Source organism: Tamandua tetradactyla, chromosome 4 (genome assembly GCF_023851605.1).
Source record: "Tamandua tetradactyla isolate mTamTet1 chromosome 4, mTamTet1.pri, whole genome shotgun sequence".
Taxonomy (NCBI): Eukaryota; Metazoa; Chordata; class Mammalia; order Pilosa; family Myrmecophagidae; genus Tamandua; species Tamandua tetradactyla.
This window is the reverse complement of record NC_135330.1, coordinates 24,259,669-24,284,727: the sequence shown is the minus strand read 5'-3', so window position 1 is coordinate 24,284,727 and position 25,059 is coordinate 24,259,669. Positions and strand designations below refer to the sequence as shown.

Sequence of the window (25,059 nt, the reverse complement as noted above, 5' to 3'; positions counted from 1 at the left end):
TTTGAACTCTAGACATTGTTCAGCTCACAGCAAAGTTATTCTTTGCTCAACTTCATGACATGTTATCTTTTATCTCCTGAGTATGCTGTGTAGTATTCAGTGAAAGACTTGTGCAAATTTCTGGAGTTCTTTTTCTGAATAGATTACTCTTCTCCAGGAATCTGCCCTACAAATTCTAGCTGCATTACCTCTAAACTCTTCAAACTTTAATGCCCCTCAATTTAGCAAGACCACTATGTGTTCTTGGTTTTCTCCTCTCTGTGCTGTGGTATCAAAAATGCTTTCAAGAAGAAGGTGAAAGGACTGTAGAGCTCACCTCGTTTTCTTCCTTTGTCTAAAGAGTACAGTCCTATGACTGATTTATGGCAGGAGGTAAAATCAGATACTGGTTAATCTGTCATGGTCAGAAGAGTAAGTTTGCTTTTTATATTATTAAAGATTTCTTTTTCTTGTAAATTTTCTATTACTACTGAAAAAATTGAATAGTATTATATTAGTTTCCTATTTCTGTTTTAACAAATTACTATAAGTTTATTTTCTAACAGCTCTGTAGGCCAGAAATCTCCTTAGGGTAACATCAAAGTGTTAGCAAGGCTTCATATCTGCTGAAGGCTCTTGAGGAGAGTCCATTTCCAGGTCTTTTTTTCAGCTTTTAGAGACTGCTTGCATTCCTTCACTCTTGGCCTCTTCCTCCATCTTCAAAGTCAGAAGGATAGTATTTTTTAGTTTTCTAGGTTACTTAGAGAAGTTACTATGAAATGGGTTGGCTTAACCAATGGGAATTTATTAGCCCACAGTCTGAGGTTAAGAAAATGTCCAAATCAAGGTGATACTTTCTTTCTGAAGACAAGCTGCCAGCAATCCTTGGCTCTTCTGCCATATGGCAAGACTCATGGTGACATCTGTTGATCTCTCCTTTTTCTTCCAGGTTTTATTGATTCCAAATTCTTGCTCCCATGACTTTTCCTCTCCCTCCCTCTCTCTGTATTCATTCTGTTTATAAAGGATTCCAGTAAGATGATTAAGACCCATAAAGAATGAGGTGTGTCACACCTAACTGAAGTAGCCTCATCACAGGATTCTAGTTACAATGGGTTTATACCCACAAGAGTGGATTAAATTTAAGAACATGTTTTTCTTAAGTACATACAGCTTCAAACCACCACATATCTTCAAATCTTTCTCCAACTTTCCTGCCTCCCTCTTTCACTTATAAGAAGTGTGATTACATTGGGTCCATCTGAAACAATCCAGAATAATCTTATCATCACAAGATCCTTCCCTTAATCAACTCTGCAAAATCCCTTTTGCCATATGAGACAGCACATTCACAGGTTTGGATGATTAGAAAGTGGACACCTTTAGGAGGCCTTTATTCTGCCACCACAGCTATTAAGGTATTTGTCATGAGTTATTAGGAATATAAATCCTCTCTTAGAATGTACTATAGTAAAAGATAATCTAGTGACAAATGTCACATACTTTTTGAAAAACAATAGGGCAGCTGAGATTTGGTAACTTCTAAGCAAATTTATCTGTTCTAATTTCATCATTTTCCTAAGGCTATGTGGTGAGGTTGATAGGCCTTCTTATGTAAAAATGGATAATACTTGTTCTAAAAGGCAGCTAGTATATTTACATACAATTGCTAGTTGCTAAATATAGTGCTATTTTCTTTGATTCCTGTCTCTGCTTTTCTCTACCCTAACCCTGATTCCTTGTGACAACCCTAAGTATACCTGCCAGTACTAATTTTTACAGCTATTACTATAATCACTATACAGAAAATTGTATTCTTGAAAGTGACTAAAATGTTCTCCTTTTGATATTATTGTCTATAAATGGTGTTTTACTTTTTCAAACCAGGCTTAAAACCACATTCACTCTTGCCTGCTTTCAATCCTGACCTTACTTTCTCACCTAATCAGCTGACCTTTATAGTACCCATACCTACTAGTTAATAAATATATATTTTTGGGTAAAGGAGAATGATGTGTAGGGCTACATTTATCTAGGTTTTGTTTTGCTTTGCTTTAGTGAGGGGAGGGTGGTTGATATGAAATAATCAGAATTTCCTAATGAAGCTCCCCAAATTCAACAATACCTAGAATGTGTATATTATTTTTAGTTTTAAAAACACTTATCAAGTCTTCATGGCCATTCTGCAAGGTTAGGCTAGATAACTCTATTTGAGCACCCAAATGATTTTCACAAAGCTGTTAATGCTGGACAATACCAGGTCTCTGTATTGCTAGTTTTTTCACTGGCTTCTTAAAATTTCATACACCATTTCTCCTTTTATTTGAAAGCTTTTAGGTCTCTATGCAACTGCTTTAATAACAATACAGATCAGCACATTAATAATTTTTTCTCTAAAACAGACTTTACTCTGTTCTCTGGTGGTAGAATAATTTTCCTGTAGTTCATGAATCACACCTACTTGTTTTCAAAGCAGAACCTAAAGTACTTCTTACTTCCTTTGTTATATCATCTTATATTCCTATTGCTCTGTTTCAGTTTATTATTTTGTATGAAATAAGCAATGCGCAGTGTACCTGGGTTGTTTTAAAATTGGCTCAAGTAGCTCTAGGGTTGACTGACTGTTAACACCTGTGGTAACCCTAGTTCATTTGGCTGAACCCAGGACTGGGATTTGGGGAATAGTGATAATTATGGCTCATTTTGTGATCCTAGGACAAGTATTTCATTTTTCTTTGCTTAGTTGCTCCATTAGCAAAAGTTAATACCTATTGTGTGTAGTCAGAAGATTAGTTGCCTAGGATAGAAAAAGTTAAATGCAATTTGTGTTCATCAGACTATATATAAAAGCTAACTATAGTCATTCCAGTTACCACAGGGGAATGAAGCTTTGAGATCTTTCTCCCAAGGGCCCCAGCAATAAATACATTTCCCAGCTACATTTTCCACACCAAGCCATGAAACATATTTTTAAATGATAAATTTGAGATATTTTAGTTTCTCAATAAAGACGATGATGATGATAGTTACTATTTGCTGAGCGTATAGAGTGTGCCAGACTCTGGGATAAGCTCTGTACCTACATTATCAAATTCAGTCTTCACAAAAATCCTGTGAGGTGTGTATTCTTATCTCCCTTTGCAAGAGTAAGCAAAACTTAAGGCTAAGTGCAGGTAAATGGAGTGTTTGAAGTCACAGAATTAGTAAAGCATAGAACCAACCCTCATCTCTCTGACACCAAACCTGGGCTTATAGCCAGCATACTGTACCCTTTCCACTGACTGAGGCACTGGCACACAGCAGGGAGCTGTCAAGTAGGACTTGTTCTTGTTCTTTATGATGTGTTGACTCATTATATACTCAATTTGGCTTGTTCTGATAATGATATTTAAAGAAAAAATAAGAAAAAAAACTGCAAGTGTCAGCTTACTTAGAATTTGGTTTAAGTATATGATCCTATGTGCTTCTTTTTCTTACTTTCTTTCTTCCTTCCTTTCTTTCCTTCCTTTCTGTTGGTCTGTCAGGCTGTCTTTGTCATCTTTCTCTTCTCTTCTTTCCCTTTCTCTCTTTTATACATTTAATAGCTTTAGATTTCAACTGTAATGCAGGAAGAATTTATTAAGCTATTATTTATCTCCCACACCTATTCACCAAGTCTTTATTTACTGCATTGTAGAAATACTTTGAAAATGTTTGGACACATTATTGGCTTTTATTTATTTATTTATTTTTGCTTAGGCAGGCAGTGGGAACTACTGGCTTTTTAACATATCATCTAATTTAAGATAATAATAGTTAGGTCTGCCATTTATTGAGCAGTTTGTTACTAATATAAGAACTTAGCAATTGGCCCCAAGTTCATTAATATTAATGTAGAGTATCAGGCTTTTTAGCAACATAGCAGTGTGGTGTAGCCAAGAGAGTTGGTACAGCTGCACACAGTATAGACCATCAACTGAAAGGCATACAGGTCCTTATCTATTCATCAGCCTCCAGCCTTGTGTTAAAGCTTTTGGCCCTTACTAGAACTGACCAACCCATTCATTTATACTACAAGTAAATATTGGGGCATAAAAGTAAGCAAAAAAGATTAGAATCCCTGATTTCATGGAGCTTACTCAAACATATATTCTAATCATGTGCTACAATCTTTATATATTCTTAGGGTTAGGGAAAGTTGTGTATCTGCAGGCATAGGAATCTGGGGTTAATTGGGATTCAAATTTCTCTTTAGTTTTTACATCTTTGGTCTTATTAGCCTAGATGTATTTGTCTTGGAATCACTTTGGTTCACCTGTATTTTTCTCTTGCCTCTTGTTTTCACCAATAATCCTAGCCCTCTTAATTTCTCCCCTGCCACTTTAATATTCATAAGGGCTCTATATGGCTACATTCTATAGATGAGGAAATTAAGGACAAAGAGTGAGGTAATTTTTTCAAGTTTACACAGCTAGTAAGTGATAGATCTAGGAGTCTAAGATCTGAATTCCAAAAGTGATATTTTGTATTGTCATCTACAATTTTATTTTTGCACTCTTAAAACATTTCTTCCATGTGATATACTATTAAGTATTTAATCACATACAATTACAACTTCTCTGAGTTGACTCTTGAAACAGTTCAAACTCAGTGGTCTGGAAACATGTGAATGATACAAACATATATCCTTCCTGGTTTTACTTTCAGTTTATGATAGTTCTGATCCATTGCAAACTACCATTTCTAATACAGTTCCATTTCAAGATGAAAACCAGCCATTTTCATTGGGACATCCTTTGGTCTTAGTTCAATTCTTCTTACTCTGCTCCATCACCTCCCCGCTTCTTCCCCCACCATTCAAATCACTCAGCAGAAAACTTGCTCTATAAATAATCTTGAACATTTTAAAATTACTATGTGTGATTATCACTTATAAAGTGTCTGAGGAATTTCCTTTTTGTATTTGTGAGATATTCAAACTCCCAGTTTCTTAGGTCCCATTATATAAATCTTCTTACCAGGAACAGATGGACAAAACCATTGCCTTTTCTGATAGCTGCTCTGAACTTATCCATTATTCTAAAACTACCTGAGTCGAGGATGGTGTGATTTGAATGTGGTCCTGGATAAAAAGAATGAGTTGCCTTCAGAGAAATGCATGAGGTCAACGTACATAGGAAGGCTGCATGGTTAGGAAGCATGGGACCAAAGCCCAATTACACAACTGCAAAAAAGAAGAGTGGCAAGCACGGTGGCACAATGGAAAGAGCACTAAACGATATTCAGGCCACTCGTTTACCTTGACAGTTAATTACTTTTTCTGAGCCTGAGTTTCCTACTTTGTGATATTAAGTACATTATGTTAGCCAGTAACTATATATCAAAATTTTCAAAGTGATTCTTAAAAGGGCAGATTCCCAGTTCCCAATCAGAAATTTTTATTTAGAAATTATGAGGTTGGACTAGGAATCTGTATGTTATAACCAGCTGAAAATATATTTTGTAGGAACCATGCAATGATTCTATTATCTGCACTTCTATGCACTTTTGGTGTGACTCCATTGGTCCCCCTTTAGGGGATGCAAATCCTCCCCCTTTAGGATTTGCATTGCAAAGAGGGGAGGGCTACTATCTTAGTTGTAAGCCCTTGCATTTTAGTTTCATACTGCAGTCAGCAGCATCCTTGGAGTCCAATTCAAAGCTGTGTAGAGCTAACCATGGAGCCAGAAGCCATTGGTAGAGGGGCTGGCCTAAAGGAAGTGAAGTGTTTCGACCAGAATGTACTGACGCACAATCAGGAAACCACAAGACTGGTGAGAGCCCTTCCAAGACTAAGCCTTATGATCAAAAGAGGTACAGGAAACAGCTCTGCCAAGAGTTCTTTCTGCTGCTGGCTGGAACCCTGAGCTAGAGCTTCTGAGGCTCTCTGAATCGACTCCCTGAGCACATGCTGTCATCCAAAGGGCCATAAATAGACCATTTTCTTGCCTTGCTCTGAGGTGGCTCCACTGTGGGTAGGAGTGAGTTGCTGTCTCTTTTGCTCTTTCCCACTCTTTTGGCAGAGATGGCAATCTGATTGTTGACCCTGATTTTTAAGAAGCTGTAGATCACAAGATACTTTCCCTTTGCCACCTGGCTATCATTTGGTGTTCAGTGCTTGAATACAAATGCCAGTTCTCCAAACTCTTACCAATAGCTGGATCACCTGAACAGCAAATCTATCAATAGCATGGACTTTAACAAGAAAGAGAACTGGTACTTCCTTCATGTCTCACATCTTAGTGGTTACTACTCCCAAACTAGTCTTCCTTTTGGTCCCCATAAAAATAGATTCAAACAGGAATTGCATTGAGATTTCTGTCATAGATCATGTCTGGAGGCAAGGTTAAAATAATTGTGTTCCCCTGGATACTCTCCTTTTCTTTGGCCAGAGTCACTGCCAGTGCAAGGCAATAAATCACACCATCATTTGGGAGACCCAGTGAATAGCTGAGACTAGCAGGATAACTGAATCATGTCCTGAGAGCAAAGTGACAGAAATGAGACTGACCACAGAGCATTTAATTGATTGCTCAGTGATGGGATATTTCTCCTGGGAAAGACAACAGAATAATTGTGAACTATTGATTCTGCCGTGAGCATAGGTTCCTATGTATGGGAAAATAAAGCAAGTGTGATAATGTGTTTTTCATTTGGCCTTTCACCTACTTTCTTTCTTTCTGTCCTTCATTGCATGTATATTCATGTATTGCTTATTTTCATTTTTATCCTGTAAACTCTAACTAGATGTGCCTAATTCTTACTAAAATGCCAGCCAACAGCAGTTTTGAGATGTTCTGAATCTTAGTTTGCATTTCAGTCGGTTTAGGAAAAATTAAAAATTCAATGGTGAGAGAACTTAGACCCTTTACAAAGATGTCAGAAATCAAGATTCAGGAGACTATACATGCACACTGAGCAGTGATAGTCGAGTGTATCCTGCGTCATTCCTCCCCAGGGACTATTATGAGAGGGCAGAGCTTTGCAAACACATGTACAGCAGTGCCTTTTGGAACATGCCTTTTTTTGGAAGTGCTAACTTTGTACTCTGCTGACACCAGCCATTTGAAAATAAAATATTTTCTTTCTCTCTCTCTCTCTCCTCCCAACTTTTGGCTGAGTTTATCCTATCAAAACACACATCAAAAGACTTCTTTATAAAAAGAATGTTTCAAAAATATAATATTTCCATCTGTTATTTCAACAATACATGCTCTGGGACTCTCTTTATGATCCATTTTCCTTTCTTTGCTCCCATGTAGATGTACAAATATTTGATTCTAAAGCCCTGAGGGATGGTCAGCCAATCAGATTGCGGAATTCTGAACATTCCTAACCCTATAATTTTGTCTGTAGCAGGCACCTCCTGCTGTGAAACTAACTGCTAAGGGATTACAGCAATGTAATCCTCACACTGTTCCATCTCAAGGTTACTCTGAAGTGGAGAGAAGGAAGCAGTTTTAATTTTGATAAAATAAACTTTATTTTGTAACTTTATTATTTGTTTTTCTTTCTCCTTTCAGCACTTCATAATGGAGGAGTCTGGTAATTTAAAGGCAGCCTTCCTGGCTGAGATGCCCTAGACCACCTCATATTCTTGTACATTTTTAAAGAGTAGCCATCTAGTGTTTGGTCCTGTCATTCCAAAGTGCAGAAGCTGAGTTTTCTTTCTGTGTTACATGAACTCAACCAAGCCATATACCGACTCTTATTCCACATAGTCAAATGGTACTTTCTTAATGGGTGGCAACAGACAATGTATACGCACTGTCATACCACCCAGAACTCAAAATGCAAACATGTGCAAAATGTTAAGTTAGTTTTCTGCTCACAAGACTTTTTAATTTTGGCAATAATTGAGTAGATTGTATTTAAGTTTACAACATGAATTTTATGGGAACCCTCCCCTTTGATACAAACTGTCACATGTATCAAGGTTCAAAAGATTTTTATGGATGGATGAAATTTAATATATTTTGAATCAAGCCCAAAGTGATCTTTTGTTGTGTGTGAAGAATAAAGTAAAATTTCCTGTCATAAAATTGTATAGCTGTATGGGTGGGGGAAAATCTTTCCCAGGATAAAAATATTTTCCTGTTCCTTTTTAAATTAAAAAAAAAAATACAAAGGAATAGATATTCAATTAAAACCAAGCCTAATTGTCAGAATGTAAATAGCCAAACCTTCCTGGAGACAAAAATGCAAACATTTTGCAGATCCTTAAAAATGTCTACATCTTAGACCCAGAGATTATGTTTTTAGTTTTCTAACCAGGAAACAATCAGGTAATAATGAAAGAAAGAAAATCATTCAGAGATGTTTACCACTGCATTATTTAAAAGAGTGAAATATCTAAAAAAGTTTACTTTGATAGAAAAAGGGTATTAGTAGCCCTAATAATAAATCACATACATTTAGTGTTGCTTTAAATAATTATTTTCTAGGTATTAGAATCTTGCCATTTTTTAGTGTTAGTGAATTAAACATTTCACTTTATTAAAAGTTCTCAGTTCAACCTAGATATGGTAGATGTTAAGTTCTATGATAGGCTCTTTATAGCTGTAGTTAACTTTGCTTCCCAGTAAGGCAAACTAACATGTATCCACGAATAATACTTGAAAAGCTGGATGAATAAAAAGAAGCCATTTTGATGACTTTGGAGAACTATAAAGTGGCCAGAAATTGAGGGCTCAAGAACCTTAAAGTAATGGAAGAAAAAAGGGACGAGCCTAAAATATAGTATTGCTTTTCCCATCAAGGTAGTTCTTAATTTTAAAGCAGCCAAGAGAATAATAACTGAGGGCCAAATTTAGTATCTTATGGGACTGCGGAGACAAAAATTAGATATTGGGGGTGGTTGTCCTAGTTTGCTAGCTGCTGGAATGCAATACACCAAAACAGAATGGCTTTTAAAAGGGGTAATTTAATGAGTTGTTAGTTTACAGTTCTAAGGCCGAGAAAATGTCCCAATTACAACAAGTCTATAGAAATGTCCAGTCAAAGGCATCCAGGGAAAGATACCTTGGTTCAAGAAGGCCGATGAAGTTCAGGGTTTCTCTCTCAAGTGAGAAGGCACATGGCAAACACAGTCAGGGCTTCTCTCTCGGCTGGAAGGGCACGTGGCGAATATGGTGTCATCTGCTAGCTTTCTCTCCTGGTTTCCGGTTTCATGAAGCTCCCCGGGAGGCATTTTCCTTCTTCATCTCCAAAGGTCACAGGTTGGTGGACTCTCTGCTTTATAGTGTTGCTCTCTCTGAATCTCTCATGCTTCAAAATATTTCCTCTTTTATAGGACTCCAATAAACCAATCAAGACCCACCCAAATGGGTGGAGACATGTCGTCCCCTAATCCAGTTCAACAACCATTCTTGACTAAATCATATTGTCCAGGGAGTTGATCCAATTACAGTTTCAAACATACAGTATTGGACAAGGATTATTCTACCTTTATGAAATGATATGTATATCAAAACATGGCTTTTCTTAGGGGGCATACTTCCTTTCAAACCAGCACAGTGGTGCACTGATGGCAAGTGGCAGAATTCTCGCCTTCTGTGCTGGAGACCTGGCTTCAATTCCTGTAGCCTGCCCATGTGGAAAAAAAAATTAGATATTGGTGTCTGTGAAGGTGGAAAGAATCTGGTGAACAACAAAGCTTTTGGTTTGGTCCCATGATGGGCTATATACTAGGAGTAAGAAGGAACAGAAACAGCCATTTATAGAGACTGAAACAAATCCTCAATTGGTTTAATTCCGATTAAAGTGACCTACCCAGCCTAATTGTCTTTCAGAATCAATATAAACACTCTGTAGAGGAAGACAATACCATCATCTAAGCTTAAAACGGTCTCTTAAATATTTTATATGCAATTTTAGCATTTAATAAAATATTACCAGAAATCCTAGGAGGAAAGACCAAATGATCAAAAATCAAGGGAAAAAGCACTCAGGGAAAAATACAACAGATTTATAAGAGATGCATCTATTATATTTATCAGCATGAACTTTTAAATAACTGCCATTAATGTGTTCGCAATAATAAGAAGAAGATGAAAAATTTCAGCAGATAACTGGAATCTATAAAAAATAGTTAAATTGGAATTCTTGAATAAAAAGCACAATAATTGAATTAAAATCAATAGCAGACTTTATCCATGCACTTCCCAAAAAACAAACAAGCAAGCAAAACAAACAAACAAAAAGTTCAATAAATGGTGCTGCAATAATGGTATACTCACATGGAAAAATAATGAAATGTGACCCCCCCCACCAACTTTGATTTGAGAAGAAATAGACAGCCTCACCAAGCCAATCACAAGTAAAGAAGTTGAATCAGTCATTAAGAAGCTCCTCAAAAAGAAAAATCCAGGACCAGATGGCTTCATATGTGAATTCTACCAAACATTCCAGAAAGAATTAGTACCAATCCTTCTCAAACTTTTCCAAAAAATTTGAAGAGGAGAGAAAGCTACCTAACTCATTCTATGAAGCCAACATCACCCTCTTACCAAAGCCAGACAAAGATATTACAAAAAAAGAAAACTACAGACCAATCTCCCTAATGAATATAGATGCAAAAATCCTCAACAAAATTCTAGCAAATCGAATCCAGAAACACATTAAAAGAATTATACATCATGACCAAGTAGGATTCATCCCAGGTATGCAAGGATGGTTCAACATAAGAAAATCAATTAATGCAATACACCATATCAACATATCAAAGCAGAAAAACCACATGATCATCTCATTTGATGCAGAAAAGGCATTTAACAAAATTCAACATCCTTTCTTGTTGAAAACACTTCAATGGATAGGAATAGAAGGGAACTTCCTTAAAATGATAAAGGGAATATATGAAAAACCCACAGCTAATATCATCCTCAATGGGGAAAAACTGAAAACTTTCCCTGTAAGATTAGGAACAAGACAAGGATGTCCACTATCACCACTGCTATTCAACATTGTGTTGGAAGTTCTAGCCACAGCAATTAGACAAGAAAAAGAAATACAAGGCATCAAAATTGGAAAGGAAGAAGTAAAACTCTCACTGTTTGCAGATGATAGGACATTATATGTTGAAAACCCTGAAAAATCCACAGCAAAACTACTAGAGCTAATAAATGAGTACAGCAAAGTGGCAGGTTACAAGATCAACACTCAAAATTCTGTAGTGTTTCTATACACTAGTAATGAACAATCTGAGGGGGAAATCAAGAAACGAATACCATTTTCAATTGCAACCAAAAGAATAAAATATTAAGGAATAAATTTAAATAAAGACACAAAAAACCTATACAAAGAAAACTATAAGAAATTGTTAAAAGAAATCACAGAAGACCTAAATAGATGGAAGGGCACACCATGCTCATGGATTGGAAGACTAAATATAGTTTAGATGTCAATTCTAACTAAATTGATTTACAGATTCAATGCAATACTAATCAAAATCCCAACAACTTACTTTTCAGAAATAGAAAAACTAATAACCAAATTTATCTGGAAAGGCACGGTGCCCCGAATAGCTAAAAGTATCCTGAGGAAAAAAAGTGAAGTTGGAGGTCTCAAGCTACCTGACTTTAAGGCATATTATGAAGCTGTAGTGGTCAAAACACAATGGTACTGGCATAAAGATAGATATACTGACCAATGGAATAGAAGGAGTGTTCAGATATAGACCCTCTCATCTATGGACAACTGATCTTTGATAAGGCAGTCAAGCCAACTCACCTGGGATAGAACAGTCTCTTCATTAAATGTGCCTAGAGAACTGGATATCCATATGCAATAGAATGAAAGAGGACCCATATCTCACACCCTTTACAAAAGTTAACTCAAAATGGATCAAAGACCTAAACATTAGGTCTAAGACCATAAAAATGTTAGAAGAAAAGGTAGGGAAATATCTTATAAATGTTATACTTGGAGATGGTTTTATAGACCTTACACCCAAAGCAAGAGCACTGAAGATAGAAAGAAAGAAATGGGAACTCATCAAAATTAAACACTTTTGCGCATCAAAGAACTTCATCAAGAAAGTAAAAAGACAGCCTACACAATGGGAGACAGTATTTGGGAATGACATATCAGATAAAGGTCTAGTATCCAGAATTTATAAAGAGATTGTTCAATTCAACAACAAAAAGACAGCCAATTCCATTACAAAATGGGAAAAACTTGAACAGACACTTCTCAGAAGAGGAAATACAAATGGCGAAAAGACACATGAAGAGGTGCTCAACTTCCCTGGCCATTAGAGAAATGCAAATCAAAATCACAATGAAATATCATCTCACAACCACCAGAATGGCCATTATCAACAAAACAGAAAATGACAAGTGCTGGAGAGGATGTGGAGAAAGAGGCACACTTATCCACTGTTGGTGGGAATGTCAAATGGTGTAACCACTGTGGAAGGCAGTTTGGCAGTTCCTCAAAAAACTGAATATAGAATTGCCATATGACCCGACAATACCACTGCTAGGTATCTACTCAAAGGACATGAGGGTAAGGACACAAACGGACATTTGCACACTAATGTTTATAGCAGCATTATTTACAATTGCAAGGAGATGGAAACAGCCAAAATGTCCAGCAACAGACAAGTGGCTAAACTGTGGTATATACGTATGATGGAATATTATGCAGCTATAAGACAGAATAAAGTTATGAAGTATGGAACAACATAGATGGACCTTGAGGACATTATGCTGAGTGAGATTAGCCAAAAACAAAAGGACAAATACTGTATGGTCTCACTGATATGAACTGACATTAGTGAATAAACTTGAAATATTTCATTGGTAACAGAGACCTTCAGGAGATAGAAATAGGGTAAGATATTGGGTAATTGGAGCTGAAGGGATACACATTGTGCAACTGGACTGAATATAAAAACTCTGAAATGGACAGCACAATACTACCTAACTGTAATACAATTATGTTAAAACACTGAACGAAGCTGCATGTGAGAATGATAGAGGGAGGAGGGCTGGGGGCATAAATGAAATCAGAAAGAAAGATAGATGTTAAAGATTGAGATGGTATAATCTAGGAATGCCTAGAGTGTATAATAACAGTGAAATGTACAATGTACAAATTTTGAAAATGTTTTTGCATGAGGAAGAACAAAATAATGTCAGTATTGCAGGGTGCTGAAAATAGATGGTAATTAATATTTTAAAATCTCACCTTATGTGTGAGACTAAAGCAAAAAATGTTTATTTGGTACAACAGTTATAGTTTGACTAGTCAATTTCCTAATATAACTTATGTATATAGCTTGATTGAACACCATAAGTACTTGGAATCTTGGGTGGACATGAGATTTTGCTGGTTTGTCCAGAGTCATGCCCCGATGAATCCCAGAGTGATCCAATCAGTGAGTGGAAAAGTATTTGCAAAGTCCCCTTCAGGGAATGGTGAGAACAGGGAGAAATTCAACTTCCCCAAGTTGAATTCTTGATATTCTCACAAACAGTGTGGACAACCAAAGCTATAGGCTGAGTCACCAGACTTGGGGTTCATTCATATGAAACTTAACCCCACAAAGAATAGGTCAAGTCTACTTAAAATCTAGGCCTAAGAGTCACTCCCAAGAGAGCCTCTTTTGTTGCTCAGATGTAGCCTCTCTCTCCAGCCAACACAACTAGCAAACTCACCACTCTCCCCATGTCTACGTGGGACATGACTCCCAGGGGTGTGGACCTTCCTGGCAACGTGGGACAGAAATCCTAGAATGAGCTGAGACTCAGCATCAAGGGATTGAGAAAAACCCTAGAATGAGCTGAGACTCAGCATCAAGGGATTGAGAAAACCTTCTCGACCAAAGGGGGAAGAGTGAAATGAGACAAAGTGTCAATGGCTGAGAGATTCTAAACAGAGTCAAGAGGTTATCCTGGAGGTTATTCTTATACACTAAGTAAATATCACCTTGTTATTCAAGATATAATGGAGAGGCTGAATAAAATATGGAGAGACAAAATAAAGGAAAGTAAAGAGTACAAGAGACTTCCGGAGAAGATGGCGGCTTAGTAAGATGCGCGGGTCTTAGTTCCTCCTCCAGAAAAGCAACTAAAAAAACAGAAACAATACGAAACAGCTCCCGGAGTCACGGCAGAGACCAAAAAGACAGCGTACCCCATTCTGGAACAGCTGAACGGGCAGGGAGAATCTGCTGCGGTGAGATACCCGAGGGGCGCGCGTTTTCCCGGCCGGGGCGGCTGGCGACTGGGGTCCCCTCCACGCACGTGGCTCACCGGCCTGACTGGGAACGTCGGATAGCGGGGCCCTCCCGTCACGCTTGGCATTTCGGGCCAGCTGGGCAATTAGGACCGGCACTCTCCCAAGCCGCGGCGGCCAGCGACCCCCACCTCCACGCGCGGTTTCCCGGGCCAACTGCGGTGCAGACAGACGAGTGCCACCTACTGGGCAGGAAAAGAAAAACAGAGCCCAGAGATTTCACAGAAAAAGCTTTCAACCAGCTGCGTAACACACCCAGGGAAATCTGATCAAATGCCCAGACACCAGCAGAAAATAATGGATGACGCTCGGAAAATTGAAGATATGGCCCAGTCAAAGGAACAAACCAATAGTTCAAATGAGATACAGGAGCTGAGACAACTAATGCTGAATATACGAACAGAAATGGAAAAATTCTTCAAAAACCAAATCAATAAATTGAGGGAGGACATGAAGAAGACATGGGCTGAACAAAAAGAAGAAATAGAAAATCTGAAAAAACAAATCACAGAACTTATGGGAGTGAAGGACAAAAAAGAAAAAATGGAAAAAACAATGGATACCTACAATGGTAGATCTAAAGAGGCAGAAGCTACAATTAGTGAACTGGAGGATGGAACATCTGAATTCCAAAAAGAAACAGAAACTATAGGGAAAAGAATGGAAAAACTTGAGCAGGGGATCAGGGAACTGAATGACAATATGAAGCGCACAAATATACGTGTTGTGGGTGTCCCAGAAGGAGAAGAGAAGGGAAAAGGAGGAGAAAAACTAATGGAAGAAATTATCACTGAAAATTTCCCAACTCTTATGAAAGACCTAAATTTACAGATCCAAGAAGTGCAGCGCACCCCAAAGAGAATAGACCCAAATAGGCGTTCTCCAAGACACTTACTAGTTAGAATGTCAGAGGTCAAAGAGAAAGAGAGGATCTTGAAAGCAGCAAGAGAAAAACAATCTGTCACATACAAGGGAAACCCATAAGACTATGTGTAGATTTCTCAGCAGAAACCATGGAAGCTAGAAGACAGTGGGATGATATATTTAAATTACTAAAAGAGAAAAACTGCCAACCAAGACTCCTATATCCAGCAAAATTGTCCTTCAAAAATGAAGGAGAAATTAAAACATTTATAGACAAAAAGTCACTGAGAGAATTTGTGACCAAGAGACCAGCTCTGCAAGAAATACTAAAGGGAGCACTAGAGTCAGATACGAAAAGACAGAAGAGAGAGGTATGGAGTAAAGTGTAGAAAGAAGGAAAATCAGATATGATATATATAATACAAAAGCCAAAATGTTAGAGGAAAATATTATCCAAACAGTAATAATACTAAAAGTTAATGAACTGAATTTCCCAATCAAAAGACATAGAATGGCAGAATGGATTACGACCCAGCAATACCACTGCTAAGTATCTACTCAAGGGACTTAAGGGCAAAGACACAGACGGACATTTGCACACTAGTGTTTATAGCAGCATTATCTACAATTGCAAAGAGATGGAAACAGCCAAAATGTTCATCAACAGATGAGTGGCTAAACAAACTGTGGCGTATACCTACGATGGAATATTATGCAGCTTTAAGACAGACTAAACTTATGAAGCATGTAATAACATGGATGGACCTAGAGAACATTATGCTGAGTGAGTCTAGCCCAAAACTAAAGGACAAATACTGTAAGGTCCCACGGATGTGAACCGACATTTGAGAATCAGCTTGGAATATATCACTGGTAACAGAGACCAGCAGGAGTTAGAAACAGGGTAAGATAATGGATAATTGGAGCTGAAGGGATACAGACTGTGCAACAGGACTAGATACAAAAACTCAAAAATGGACAGCACAATAATACCTAAGTGTAATGTAACTATGTTGGAGCACTGAATGAAGCTGCACCTGAAATATGGTTTTTTGTTTGTTTGTTTGTGTGTTTGTATCTTTTGTTTTTGTTTTTTTTCTTTTTCCTTTATATATATATATATTATTAGTATTATTATTTTAATTCTCTTCTCTATATTAACATTCTATATTTTTTCTGCTGTTTTGCTAGTTCTTTTCCTAAATCGATGCAAATGTACTAAGAAATGATGATCATACATCTATGTGATGATACTAAGAATTACTGAGTGCATTTGTAGAATGGAATGATTTCTAAATGTTGTGTTAATTTCTTTTCTTTTTTTTGATTAATAAAAAAATTAAAAAAAAAAAAGAGTACAAGAGATATTAGTACATAGTGAAAAATTCTCACAAATGTGTGATTGCAGTCCCAGAAGCAGAAAAGAGACAAAATGGGCAGTAGCAATATTTGAATAGGAATGTGATAGATATGATAGAATTTAACATACCTATCTCAATATCTGATAGACCAAGAGAAAAGAAAATCAGTGAGGGTATAAAAGATTTGCACAACACAATAAATCTGATCTGAATGACCTACAAAAATCCCATATTCATTTTTAATGCTCTTGAAACATTTATCCAGATTGGCCATACACTGGGTAATATAGCAAGTTTCCACAGATTTCAAAGAATTGAAAGCCTACAGAATATGTTGTACGATCGTAGAATATTAAACTAAAAATCAATAGCAAAATGTAGTTTAAAATTTTCAAATATTTGGGATTTAAGCAATACTGTTCAAAATAATCCTTTGGTCTAAGAAAAAGTATCACAATGAAAATTATGAAATAATTTGAAAAGAATTATAATGAAAGTACTACATGTAAAAACTTGTGTGATATAGCTATTTTCAGAGGAAAATTTATAACCTTAAATGAATAAAAGAGATAAAAGACTGAATATCAATCACCTAGGTATTACATATCATAAACATAGGCTAAGTATAACAAATTAAACCAAAGTAGAAAATATGGAAATAAATAATAAAGATAGTAGCAGAAATTAGTAAAACTGGGATAGGCAGCATTTAATGGAGATGGCTGACAAAACCAAAACATGAAACAATGAATAAAATTGATAAATGCATGAAGAAAAAATCTTAAGAAAAAAAAAAGAGAGAAGGCCTTAACTACGCAGATCAAGAATAAAACAGGGACGAGGCATCTCCATAATTCCTCTGGTTAATAAATAAATTATTTAAGAATATTACTAATAACTTTATCCCTATATATTTATGTATTTGAAAATTTAGATGAAATGAATAGATATTTTTAAAATTATGAGTTAGTTACAAAGCAACACAAGAAGAAACTGGAAATCTGGTAAGTCCTCTATTTGTGAAGGAAGCTGAATTCATACTTTAAAATATCTTCTGACATGGAGCACTTAAGACAACAATTGCTTTACCAGTGAATTATTCAAACGTTTAAAGTAGAAATAAAACCAGTCTCACATAAACCTTTCCAGAGAATGAGGCCAGCATTACCTTGATGCCAAAATCTGACAAACACTGTTAGAAACAAAAAACTCATAAATACATAAGCAAATATACTAAATGAAATAAGACCAAATCAAATCTAGTGGTACAAAAAAGCACAATATGTCACAACCAAGTTGAATTTATTCCAGAAAGGCAAGATTTCTTTACCATTTGAAACCAATCAACATAATTGACGATGCTGACAAAAGAAAGGTAAAAAATAATACGATCATTCATAGATTCAGAAAAAGCATTCATTAGCATTTATGAAAGAGTTTAATCAAACTGCAGCTAGAATGCAGTGCCTATTTTCTTTGTTTCTTTCTCTCAGAAGAGAGTGTAGAAACATCTTTCAATGAATTTTCTACTACTCCACTACTAAAATTTTCATGTTCCTGAGTTTTCAGCATGCTTTCGTATCTTTTCATGTTAACTGTTGCCATCAATTCCATTCCAAGATCAATTCCTTGAAGCCTGACTGTGGACTTGGCCACAGTTTTATAAGTTCTCCTTTGCTAGACACACAAATTCATTGTATTTTTACTATAAATTCTCACATGGAAACACCTAAGGAATGACAAATGGAAGTGCACATATTTCTTAAAATAGCATTCCTAGTTTAAATCCCCTACTGAAATTCTACTCTCTACTTCTCCTACTAGCAGCAGGATGCATAAATATCTCCAGTCATTTTAATGAAAGATACAGATAGAACATTAAGCTCAAGTGGGTATTTAGCCTCTCTGAAGTTCTGTTAGAATGTTATAAAAGCTACTCTTATCCAATAAGGAGAAGAATCGCCATTACCATTATGAATAACACATTTATTGAGCACCTTCTACTTGCATGGTATTTGAGAGCAATACCCTAGGGTCATACTATCAGATTCCATCTTTGTTACCTATAAGTTGCATGACCTTGGGAAAATATCTTAATTGCCTCAGTTCTTCATCTGTAAAATGGAGTTAATTGTTGTACTTCCCTCACAAGGTTTTTCTGATATTTAAATGAGATAATATATGTAAAGACTTCGACTAGTGACTGTATATAATAAACTTTAAATACTTTGTAGCTATTATTATTATTATCTGTAGAACACTATACCATATATCACAGATGTGACATTGTATCTCAGATTGGCTCAGAAACTTGTTGAAACAGTCAGGATAACTCCTGAGATTCTTGTTATCTAAAAGGTGGTTCATAGGTCTGCCTACATCAGGATCACAAGTCATGTGAGTTAAATTGATACTAAAAGTTCATTACATTTATTTTCTTTCTTTAAGCAATATATCTAAGCCATTACCTGGACCCTACTTATTTTGAAGGTGAGATCTACCAATAAGGAGATTCTATACTCTTTCTCAATCTCAATAGATGAATGTAATACTCAATTTCATGATAAGCCCATCCCAACTTATACTCCTCAGGAAGCGAAATGTAGTTTATAATTCATTCTCGGGAAGTCCATGATCCTAGTGTCTTGGGAGTTTCAATGCTCAGCAAGTATTTAGTATTGACATTTGGAAATCATTTTATTATACATTACATCCTTAAGAGCAAGGGCAATAAAAGTATTACCTGCTGTGCTGATAAGCCAAGGTCAGAAGATCTTTAAAATGTTTTGGACTCTCAAATTTAGAACATTTGTGAAGATCTTTGTTAAATGGGATTTTTCTTGGGAATATCATGCTGTGGCTTCTAAACATAGAATAAACTCCCTTCATCTCTCTTTAACTGACTCTCTAGGCTTTCCATAAAGCGTATTGACTAACACCCACAGCTCAACCAAGTCTGCAGCTAGAAGGCTACTCTTTATTATGTCTTTATTATGTATACTTCAGCTCCCACAAATTTAGTTATGTACATATCAAGAGTCAGGGTTTTTTTGTTCCTTTACCTATTTATGACAGTTGTACTATTTACTTGTTTACATGATTTAATTAAATATTATATAAAGTGATGAGATATTGAAGAAATCAACTGGAAGGACTTGATACATATAAATGGCTAAAATATTGCTGTTAAATTAGAAAAAGACTGAAACTGAAAAGATTGAAAAAAAAAATCATAGAAATCTAAAATTCCACATGTTAGTTGCTTCATCACTGTCTTTAAGCTCCTTATCCACTTAAACCAGGAAGTGACAAATCATAGACAATATACAATATATTGTGTGGTTTGTGAGTGTGATTAATACAAAAGTGAAAACTTGAACTTTCAATCAGTGGATCCAGATTCAAAAGAAAGGCCCTAATCTTACGAGAAATGATTGACAAATAAATGGAAATTCATGTCTTGACTTGAAACAAACAAACAAATTGTTTTAAGTGTAATTTTTAAAATAAAATGATTCTGTGCTTTTACCAACTTTTTGACAAGTAAGCCTTTTAGATCACTTAAGGAGACAGTATAGCATCATGGTTAATAATGTGGGCTCAAGAACCAGAATGTCTAGATTTTTATCTCAGCTCTGTTACTTGGTAATCATATACCCTGGGAAAGTTAGTCTCCATGTGCTTAGTTTCCTCATCTGTAAAATAGGGATAATAATAGTACCTACCTGATTACAACATTGATGAGGATTAACTGAGCAATATATATAAAGCACTTAAAATGATTTTTGACACAGAGTTAATGGTCAATCAATGCTGAAAATGATTGCATATTTCAAATATGTTAAACCATAAACATCTTGAAAGATTCTGCTCATATTATGGCAGGGTCCCTTGGTGAGCCCAAACTGAGATTCATAATCTGGCAGTGTGTGAAGACAGTGGATCTGTGACCTCTGCAATTATCTGTTTGCATGAGTTGATATGAGTATAGGTTTTTGCTTAGTAGGCAGAGATTGCATTTTGTGTAAGGGTAAAAATCACAGTGGACAGAGATGGCCAGGGGAAGGCATGGTATCTACCATTCTACTTGGCCTGATGAACTAGCTTTTAGCCATTTTATAGAGGGGTATTATGGACCAAATCTGTAGGAACCGTTTTCCAGAAAGATTTTAAGGCAATTTGGGCCAACCCGTGCTGCTTTGTAGGGCCCAAATATCAAAATGCAGCACAGAGAGGGAAAGATGAACTTTCTCTTTCCCTCATTTTATGATGCAGGTCCAGCACCTTGAGTTTCAAAAATCTACCATATGGACTTTTGGGCTTGGTAGGGCAGGACATCGGTAAGGGAGGCAACAGCAGAATGCTTTGACAAGGAGGCCGTCATATGAGCCTACTTACATGCAAAGTCTCCCATGGGGGCTTGCAGAGACACTTGAGAGAAACTCTAAGTTTAAAGTACATAGGAGTATAAAGACACAAGTACTTGAAAATTTGAGCTTTTAATTATTGGTTACTTTAATTATACCTTATTTATAACTAAGATAGTTTGCATTATAATAAGAAGAGATTTGGTTCCTAGTTACCCCCTTGACATTTTTTTTTTCACCATTGTGTAATGAAGAAATTCAATTTCATAACTTTGGCAAATGGTAGCTTACTAATTTCCTTAGAAAATGTGTTTTATATATGGAAAGAATTTGTAGTAGATTCTTTGTTGCATGACCCAGCCTCCACCTCCCCACCTCCTCTTTTAGGTGGAAGGACTTCTTTCCTTAGCTGCTGGAAGTTATGTTAGCTGAAAGTCTTTATCTGTCAGCCTCCCCTCAAAATTATTTCATACGAGATCAGTCCTTCTTCCAGGGATAGCCTGTGTCCAATGACTGGGTATTTAAAGGCCTTCTCCCTAGACCCAAGGAGAAAAATTCTTAAGGAACATTCTAGCTTCAGAGCTGCCACTGGGATCAGCTGAGGCCTTTTGTTGTAAAAGTACTTCAGCCTAAAATTTCCATCTGTTCTCCTACTCCCTATCCTTCTGTCACAAGTGTTAATTCCAAGAGATTTCCTAATAAACTTACTGCATACATATCTCCATCCCCGACTGCTTCCTGGGGAACCACTTGTAACAGGCTTGTTCACTAGCTTCCATCTTTCTTTATGGTTTTCCAGGATGTCAAAGGAACTTAGATTCATTGAGGGGGCTACAACTCATTGCCATAGGCTAACCTTCCAAATATCTGAGTGGTAAGATTTCCTAGGGCTTGTCATAGGGCATTACAGGAAGTTCAGGAAACAGAAGTGTTACCCATGATTTAGCCTTTTCCTTGACATATTAAGCTGTTAAAATTTTGTTTTTCCCTTTAGCATTTGCCCAAATTTATATTAACTAAGCATGTTTGAGTGAAGAAAAATAATACTATTCAATTTAGCTGAAAAAGGAGGGGTGGGGGCACATTCTTAGAGGATGCAAGACTTGGAGAATCCAAGGAAAATAAAATAACTTAATTTGAGGAATGAGGGAGAGTGGGCATTTCAGAGTACATTGCTGATCTTGGGGAAGATAGAGGTTCTCCTTGAGTTAGTACTTCGGTTGGATAATTCTGCCTCTGAGTATGTTTGACTAGGTATGATCTCATTTTCCTCTCCTATCTCCCATTTAAGAACCTTGATTGTGACAATGTCACAGAACACATTCTTATGTGTTTTGTGAATTTTTAGTTAAGATCTGCTTTGGCTTGGCCTGGGATTACATTTAATAACTTCAGCACCTTGAATTGTAAAACCCTTGCTTACAACCAACTTTGTCCTTTGAGAGAGAACCTAGCTGCTTGGAGGTCTAGGAGAGACATACAGAATGAAGATTATTGCCATTTTTGTGAAGCACAGGAAGCCCTTAGATTTTAAGATTCTTATGCAATTTCAAATATATTCTCCCTATCCTGGGAATCCATTATGAATTTAACCCTCTTAGGTAGGGGCTAGAGCCTAGAAAAGCACCAAGAACCTACAATGGTTGTTAAAATTAAGAAACTTGGTCATCAAGACATACCATTAAGAGTGAAAAGACAAGCCACAAAGTGGAAAAATATACTTGTAATATGTACAGCCATTAAAGGACTCATATCCAGAATATATAAATACCTACAAATCTGTAAAATAAAAAGGCAGAAAATCTAATATAAATTGGGCAAACGAGTTGAATAGGAACATCAAAATATAGATCCAAATGGCCAATAAAAATATCAAAAGGAGCTGAAATCATTAATTCATCTGGGAAATCCAAATGAAAACCTCATTGGGAACATCCTCTACAGCCACCAAAATGAGTTGACAAGGATGAGGATAGCCAAAACTGAAAAATACGCCAAATGTCCATCAACAGCAGAATGGATAAATACATTCATGTTCTATGTATACAATGGAGTACTAAATAGCAGCAACAGTCGTCAAACTCCAGTTGTATAATATCAACATGGATAACGCACAACATAATGTTGAACGAAAGAAGCAAGAAACAAAACGGTACATATTGAACCTTTACCCTAATATCAATTGTAACAATCCATTAACATGGTCTATGGTGTTAGAAGTTAGAATCATTGTTCCCCTTGGTAAGGGGTTATACCTGGATGATGCAAAAAGGAGTTTCTGGGGGTTCTGGTGACTGCTGTTCTTTTGATCTGGCTCCCCAGTACATGGGTTTGTTCACTTTGAGAATATTCCTTATGATGCAAAATAATGATTTATAAATACTTCAATAAATGGAGGGGGAAATACTCCAAAAGGAGTTTTGTTCACATTATGGGAAAAATATGTTGTCTCTCTGTGTGTGTGTGTGTGTGTGTGTGTGTGTGTTTCTGTGAAGGAATGAAAAAGAAGGCTAATAGAGGACTGAAATAGCTAATTTGAGTTTGACTTCCTTAAAAGGGATTTTTAATAATTTACAGAACACTCCATAGTGTTTTAGGGTTTTTTTTTCTTTTTTTTTTAAATCAAGCTTAAAGATTATAATCCTTTTCAGTCTTTCCTTCTATAATTAGTATTGTCCTGACTTGGTTATTGAATTTGTTAGACACGAATGCTTTTCTTAAATAAGATATTCCTTTCATTAATGCTACTTAGTGAAGAAAAAATGTGACCATTTACATGCAGACCCTACAACTTGTGATTTAGAACACTGGAGAGTACCAACAATGGATCACTGATTAATTAATAAATGAGTTAGTTATTTAGCACTACATCTGCTTCATGCACAAATCCAGAGGGAAAAGGGTCAGATGATGGGTAGACATTACACTTTCTAAGAAGCTAAGAAAGTTGAAAACTTTAAAAAATTCTGCATTACTGTAGGAATGATGGAGGCCAGGGAGATAAACCTCTGGAAACCGACCTCAAAGAAGGAAGGCTAATGCCGAAAGTAATCCATTCCCAAGGGAACCATTTGGATAAGAGTGAGTTCATACCACATCATTCTTTTTCCTTATTTTGCCTTTAACATGTGTCTAGGAAACTATCTCAGCTGATAAATTTCTTTTTTGTTTTTTATTACGGAAGTTGTGAGTTTACAAAACGATCATGCATTAAATACGGATTCCCATACAATATTCCACCACCACTATCTTGCATTGGTGAGGAACATTTGTCACTATTAATGATAGTACTTTTTAAAAATAAATAATACATAAACAGTAGTTATTTTTGTTACAGTTGATGAACGATTATTAAAATAGTTCTATTGTCCATTATTTACATTAGGTGATTTTCCCCATATACCACCCTATTATTACCACCTTTTATTAATATTGTACATTTTTTATAATTCATGAAAGGGTATTCTTATTATTGCAATGAAAAACTACAGTCCATTCTCTACAAATGGGTTTCCTGTATTGTATAGTGCTATATTTTATTTTAAAATATTTATTCTAATAATATATACATCCTAAAGTTTCCTCTTTGAACCACATTCACCTATACAGTTCAGTGCTGTTGATTACACTCACAATAATGTGCTACCATCACCACTAACAATTTCCATACCTTTACCATCAGCCTAAACAGAGATTCTGTACAAGTTAACTATCAAATCCCCATTCTTTATCCCCAAACTATTTCCTGGTAACCTATATTCTACACACAAAATTTTTATTTTGCTTATTATAATTAGTTCATAAAAATTAAAGCATACAATATTTGTTCCTTTGTGTCTGGCTTATTTCACTCAACATAATGTTCTCAATTTTCATCCATGTTATCACATGCTTTTCTTTTTACAGCTGAATAATATTCCATTGTGTGCACGTATCACATTTTGTTTTTCCATTCCTCAGTTGGTGGACACTTGGGTGGCTCCTGTCTTTTGGCAATTGTGAATAATTGTGAACCTTGGTGTGAAAATATCTATTCATGTCCCTGTTTTCAGTTTTTCTGGGTTTATACCAGGCAGTGGGATTGCTTGATCATAGGGTAATTCTATACTTAACTTCCTGAGGAAGTGCCAAACGTTTTCCACAGTGGTTGCACCATTTTACATTCTCACAAGCAATAAATGAGTGTTCCTATTTCTCCACAGCCTCTCCAACACCTATTTGTAGTTTCC

The 25,059-nt window shown here is 36.2% G+C and overlaps 1 long non-coding RNA gene across 7 annotated transcripts in view; it reads left to right on the top strand.

Moving 5' to 3' along the window:
* LOC143680606 (uncharacterized) overlaps positions 1–25,059 on the top strand; it is a 218,510-nt gene that overhangs the window by 77,165 nt on the left and 116,286 nt on the right. Inside the window, exon 3 of one of the 7 annotated variants that reach the window (XR_013174082.1) lies at positions 23,811–23,911. The exons of the other annotated variants lie outside the window; for them this stretch is intronic. This is a non-coding gene — a long non-coding RNA (uncharacterized LOC143680606). The remainder of the gene's footprint in view (positions 1–23,810; positions 23,912–25,059) is intronic. 7 annotated transcript variants of the gene reach the window in all.